The sequence below is a fragment of the Pseudorca crassidens genome, chromosome X (assembly GCF_039906515.1).
Source record: "Pseudorca crassidens isolate mPseCra1 chromosome X, mPseCra1.hap1, whole genome shotgun sequence".
NCBI lineage: Eukaryota > Metazoa > Chordata > Mammalia > Artiodactyla > Delphinidae > Pseudorca > Pseudorca crassidens.
Genome location: NC_090317.1, coordinates 132,787,175 through 132,793,189, shown reverse-complemented (window position 1 = coordinate 132,793,189; position 6,015 = coordinate 132,787,175). Strand labels below are relative to the sequence as shown.

The 6,015-nt window shown below is 45.8% G+C and overlaps 1 long non-coding RNA gene across 2 annotated transcripts in view; it reads right to left on the bottom strand.

Annotated features, from left to right (window-relative positions):
• Positions 1-372: 372 nt before the first annotated feature.
• The window catches only part of LOC137216484 (uncharacterized), a 56,901-nt gene continuing 51,258 nt past the window's right edge, over positions 373-6,015 (bottom strand). For both annotated transcript variants that reach the window (XR_010939784.1, XR_010939783.1), the window contains one exon: positions 373-555. This is a non-coding gene — a long non-coding RNA (uncharacterized lncRNA). The remainder of the gene's footprint in view (positions 556-6,015) is intronic.

The following is a 6,015-nucleotide window of genomic DNA, read 5'->3' as shown; positions in this document are numbered from 1 at the left end:
TGTCATGTGTATCTCTTGAGGGGGAACCAGAACCCTGCCCCCAGGCTGCACCATTGTTTCTCTTGACTGTTCCTCCCTTGTCTCTGCATCCCCTCCCTTCCCTGATTAGCAACTGTTTGAACCTGCCCGTTGGAACGCAGGGAAGGTCCCGGGGGCTGAAGGAAGCCTATTTCCTGTGATCAAGAAGTGCAGGGCACAGAAAAGCTTTTGTGCCCAGGAGCCCCACAGGGTCTTGCTCCTATCACTACCAGGGATTGTATGCAAATTTTACATTTTTGGGGTCAACGTCAGGATTTCCTCATTTCGGTTCCATTCAAGTGAGCACATGTGTCTTGAGCCCCTGCTGTGTGAGACCTAAGACGGTCGAATGTATACGCTCACATTGCTAAAGGCCAGACATCCGAGGCCAAGGTGTGAGCCTGACCATGTTCCCCTCAGAGGCTCTATATGAGGGTCCCTCCTTCCGCCGTCCAGCTTCTGACAGCGCCAGGTGTCCCTTGATTTGTAATGCATCACTCCAATCTCCTTATCCTCGGGGCATACATTCCAAGACCCCTGCAACCGCGAAGAATACCAAACCTTCTGTACACGCTGTATTTTTCTACACATATATACCTAGGATAAAGCTTAATTTATACATTAGGTACATTAAAAGGATGCCCGAGTTGCCAGCATCACTACCCCTGTGCTTCGGGGTCATCATTAAGTAAAATAAGGGTTCTCTGAACCCAAGCACTGAGATACCGGAGAGAGTTGATCTGATAACCAAGACGGCTGTGAAGCGAGGAAAGGGTGAAACTTGCTGGACAAAGAGAGGATTCACGTCACGGGCAGGACAGAGCTGACCGCGCAAGATTTTCTCACACCATGCTACACAATTTAAAACTTACGAATTGTTTATTTCTTCAATTTTTCCATTTAATATTTTCTGACTGAGGTGGACCATGGGTAACTGAAACCATGGAAAGTGAAACCACAGATGGGGGGGAGTATTGTATCTGCCTTTGATCTCATATGGCCTTCTCCACCTGTGTCTGTCTGTGTCCAAATTTCCCTGTTCTTTTTTACTTTTGGATTTTAAAAATATTTTTAAATTAAAATAATTTGTAAATATTATTTTTTTTAATTGAAGTATAGCTGATGTACAGCGTTGTGTTGGTTTCAGGTGTACAGCAAAGTGATTCAGTTATACGTATGTATTCTTTTTCGGCTTCTTTTCCCTATAGGTTATTACAAAATATTGAGTATAGTTCTCTGAGGAGATCCTCGGTGGTTATCATTTTAGAGATAGTAGTGTGTATACGTTAATCCCACGCTTCTAATTAAGGACACCAGTCACGTTTTGTGAGGGCCCACCCAAATGACCTCATGTTAATTTGATCGTGTCTGCAAAGCACTTATTTCCAGATAAGGTCACATTCACAGGTACTCGCAGTTGAGACGTCAAACATCGTTTTTTTTTGGTGGGGGACCAATTCAACCCCCAGCACCATTCAAGTGTACCAGCTCTCTGAGCACTTCTCACCATCTTCACTGCAATCACCCTGATCCAAAATACCACCAACTCTTTTCCAGCAAACAGTCAGAGTGCCGTGGATTATTAGGGATGTTCCCAAAGGCACACGTGATTTCATTATTCTACAGGACTCGCTTCACCCCTTAGCATCTTGTCTGGACAACCTGCTCCTCACTCACTCTTCCCCACCTGTGCTGTTCCATGAACATACTAGGTGACCCTTACCACAGGGCCTTTGCACAACCTGTTCCCACTACCTGGGAAACTCTCCCTCCAGCCGTCTGCTTGAGATCAGCCCTCATGGTCCCCATGCCTTAGCTGAAATGCCACCTTCTCCATGAAAGCAAGCTTGACAGTCCTGCACAGAAAATTTCAACTTCTCTTCTGCTCTCAGCTGAGGGCTCCCATTCCCCATCTACTCTTCTGCTTTTTAAACTTTCCATGGCATGTATCACCTTCTAGCATTTTCTGTGATTCACAGATGCCTGATGTTTATGCTATAATAGAGGCTTCAGCAGAATGCAAGACATGTTTTCTTCCCTGACGTAGCCCAGTAGCCGCATGAGTCCCTCTGAACAAACGTGAGACTCAGTAGATGTCTACTGAATGAATGAATGAATTCACGATGGATGAGTCCCTCTGCAAAAAGGCAGGACTCGGTAGATGTCTACTGAATGAATGAAAGTTAAATGCCTCTCCCGAGATCTCACTAATAAGAATCAGAAACAGGGCTCAAACTCACATTTCCATGTGGAATCCAACCTTCTTTCCACAACAGCAAAATCTAGTAGAAATACATTCACTCATGGCTACGAGCCCATTTTCAAGATGTAACCATAAGGAAAAACCATTAAGACTCATGTTAAAATAATCTATATAATGATATTTGGAGGATAAAAGGGAAACAAAACATGACCCTGAAGTACCCCTAAACATTTCATTATCTGCTTACAGAATACAAATTTTCAACAGGACAATTTTAACTGAATCAGCTGAGACTGACCCTACGGAAATTCCTGGAGCTGTAATATGTTAAAATGGCCCCGCTCACGTTTTTAGTATAAATACAGTCTCATTTTCTTTCTTACAGTACAAGGGAAAACCAAATAATGTCAACAAACCTCAGGAGAAATAGACAAATTATATCATCAAGGCAAAAACAAATTATTGAGGAAACAAAAAGTCGGACTCAATTCCACAACAAAGCATTTGCATGCTTTTAATACTATTGAGGAGTAGAGCATAAATTGGGTTTTCTAAAAACACTTAATTCCCCTCAATTCCAATTCTTGCTTTGCTGTTTGTAGTGGTTTGTTTGTTGTTCTATCGTCCTAAATTGCTTCCGAGAACTAGAATGTAGTCTTGATGCTAATCCAATTCAGCTATATTCATTTCCTTATTATTTTCTCAATAAGTAAATATTTTCATTTTGGAGAACGGTTCCAAAACACAATTATACCTCCCAGCAAGGGTTGTCATGCAAATTCGTAAGTCACTACTACTTTATTTTTATTTTATTTAATTAATTAATTAATTTATTTATTTTGCGGCACGCGGGCCTCTCACTGTTGCGGCCTCTCCCGTTGCGGAGCACAGGCTCCGGACGCGCAGCCTCAGCGGCCATGGCTCACGGGCCCAGCCGCTCCGCGGCATGTGGGATCCTCCCGGACCGGGGCACGAACCCGCGTCCCCTGCATCGGCAGGCGGACTCCCAACCACTGCGCCACCGGGGAAGCCCGGCAGTCCTATTTTTATGTAAGCAAACTCCGTATTATTCTCCATAGTGGCTGCACCAATTTACATCCCCAGCAACAGTGCACGAAGGTCTCCTTTCCTCCACAGCCTCTCCAACACTTGTGTCTTGCCTCTCTGAGTCACTCCTATTTTAAGCATAAATGGTTTGGGGTGTAACATCCTTAAAGGAAAATTGAGGGGAGCAAATGTCACGTCATCTTCAGGGATCCAATCACTTACCAAACATTTGTTGCACGCCTCTTAATTCTAGGGCACTGGGTGAGTTGTTTTTTTTTTTTTTTGACAGAACGTAAAGCCTTAACATTTTTTATTTTTTAACTTTTAGTTTATATTGGAGTATAGTTGATTAACAATGTTGTGATAGTTTCAGGGGAACAGCAAAGTGACTCAGTGATACATAGACATGTATCTATTCTTTTTCAAATGCTTTTCCCATTTTGGTTGTTACATAATATCGAGCAGAGTTCCCTGTGCTCTACAGCAGGTCCTTGTTGGTGATCCATTTTAAATATAGCCGTGTGGACATGTCAACCCAAACCTCCCGAACTATCCCTCCTCCCATTTCCCCCCTGGTAACCGTAAATTTATTCACTCATTCGTTCGCTTAATTATTCAAGAATTTTTGTTGGGTGCTGATTTGGGCTAGTCTCTGTCTTAACACCTAGAGGACGAATGGGGACAAAATAGATGTGGCTCCTACTTTTGGGGAAGTGTTGATCTTTTAGAGGAAGTTGTTTGAATACTGAGGAGCTGAAGTGCATGTCTAAGAAGGGAAAACAGGGGTGCTGAGGGGCACAATGCCAGGGATTGTGAGGTCTGTCCATTCGAACTCCAGGCTTTCTCTTTCTCTTGGTCATTTTTTGGTCCAGGTTTCTCCAGTTTGCCTACTGCCACGTCCTCCTACGTCCTCCAAGAGGGCGCCTGCCCCTCAGCTCCACGCTTGCCCAAAACCCTCCTGGAGGTCAGGACTCTGCTCTGCCCAGCTGGTTTTCTTTGCATCAGAGGAGATGCTGACAGGCAGACTGAGCATCCTCGGTCAGGTGTAAAGTCATCCACCTGGAAGGACCCTCCCCAGGGAGCTCACCTTGAGTTCTTCACAGATGTGGAGAACACCCCTGGGATTTCCCTGGGGGGGGAAAAAAAACCCTTCCTGACCCAAGAACCACGCAACGTCCGTGAACTCTGGGGCCAAAGGGATCTTTCTGCCGCACCGACTGGAGGGTTTGGGACAGTTCAGTAAATCGCTCATCACAAGAGCCTGATTCCTTGGAAATTCATCTGCATGTGTGAATTTTCTTTTATTTACTTTATGTCTCTGTGCTTTTAGGTCACAACTACTTTCCAAGCCTGTCATTCTGAGGCATATCTTACATCCTGATAACCTGTCCTTCTTACTGTGGTTAAAATACCCCTAATATACATTGCACCACCTGTATTAATTTCCTAGGGCCGCCATAACAAAGTGCCCCCCGCTGGGGGGCTCCACACAACAGAAAAGTCACTCTGAAGAGCAGAGCGTGAAGTCGAGGTGGAGGCACGACTGATTTCTTCCGGAGGTTCTGGGGGAAATTCACGCCTCTCTCCCAGCTTCTGGTAGCTGCTCACAATCCTTGCGTTCCTTGGTTTACAGAGACATCATCCCAATTTCTGTCTTTACGTTCCTACGCCGTTCTCCCCGCCTGTGTGGATCTGTGTCCAGATTTCCAGTCCTGTTGGATTAGGGTCCCTCCCTACTCCGGCACGACTTCATTATTTCACAATGACCCTAATTCCAAATAAGGTCACATTCGGAGGGACAGAGAGTCGGGACTTTAACATATGAATCTGAGGGGCACACAGTCAACTCATAACGCCGTTGTAAGCATTTTAAAATACCCGACTGGGTGGCATTGAGCACAGCCACAGTGTTGTGCGATCATCCCCTTTATGTAGTTCCAAACGGTTTTCATCACCCCAAGGGGAAACTCTGTACCCGTGAAAGCAGTCACTCCCGTTTTCCCTCCCTGTGGCCCCTGGCAAACACTAATCTGTATTCTGTCCCGTGTTTAAACGCTGGCTAACGCAGGCATTTGTAAATACGTCGAACGGAAGCCCGATCTTACCTAGAGAGTTCAGATGCCTTGTGGCGCTTGGAATGGCACGCTCTCTCTGGTTCTGTCTGCAGACGGGGGCACAGGAGAACTTACATGACCTCACTCTTGGATCAGGAAATACTTTTCACCAGTGATTCAGATAACCCCATTCCAAGAGCAGGCTTTTTAAGCTCCCACGATTAAAACCAGCTGAAGTAAAGCCAACTCACTCCCTTGACGAGAACGAGATTACCGTATCTAGAAACAGCGGTGAGGCTCAGGCGTGGCAAAATAAGAATAAAAAGCCCCAGGGTGATCAGGTCAGGGAGAAAAAAAAAAAGATATGGCCGGAGGGTGGGTGAAAGTCAGGGCTGGTCTGAGTGTTCGCAAAACTGAAATGGCAAGATTGTCATTTGTAACTGTCCGCCCTGCTCTTGCGGGCAGATAAAGTGGCGAGATGGCTGGTGTGTCAATCTTGTTTGGAATGCTGAGTCCTAGGGAGACTGGGGCGGGGTAGCACGCCCAGTGGGCTCCCGAAGCCTTTTCTTGTCCCCCCGTTTCTTGTAGGCAAGACTGCAGCCTCCGAGACCTTCCCGGAGTTCCCAAGGGTGGATGTGGAACAGTTGCTAATCAAGTCCCTGCTGACCGGGAGACCCTGCACACGCCCTGATC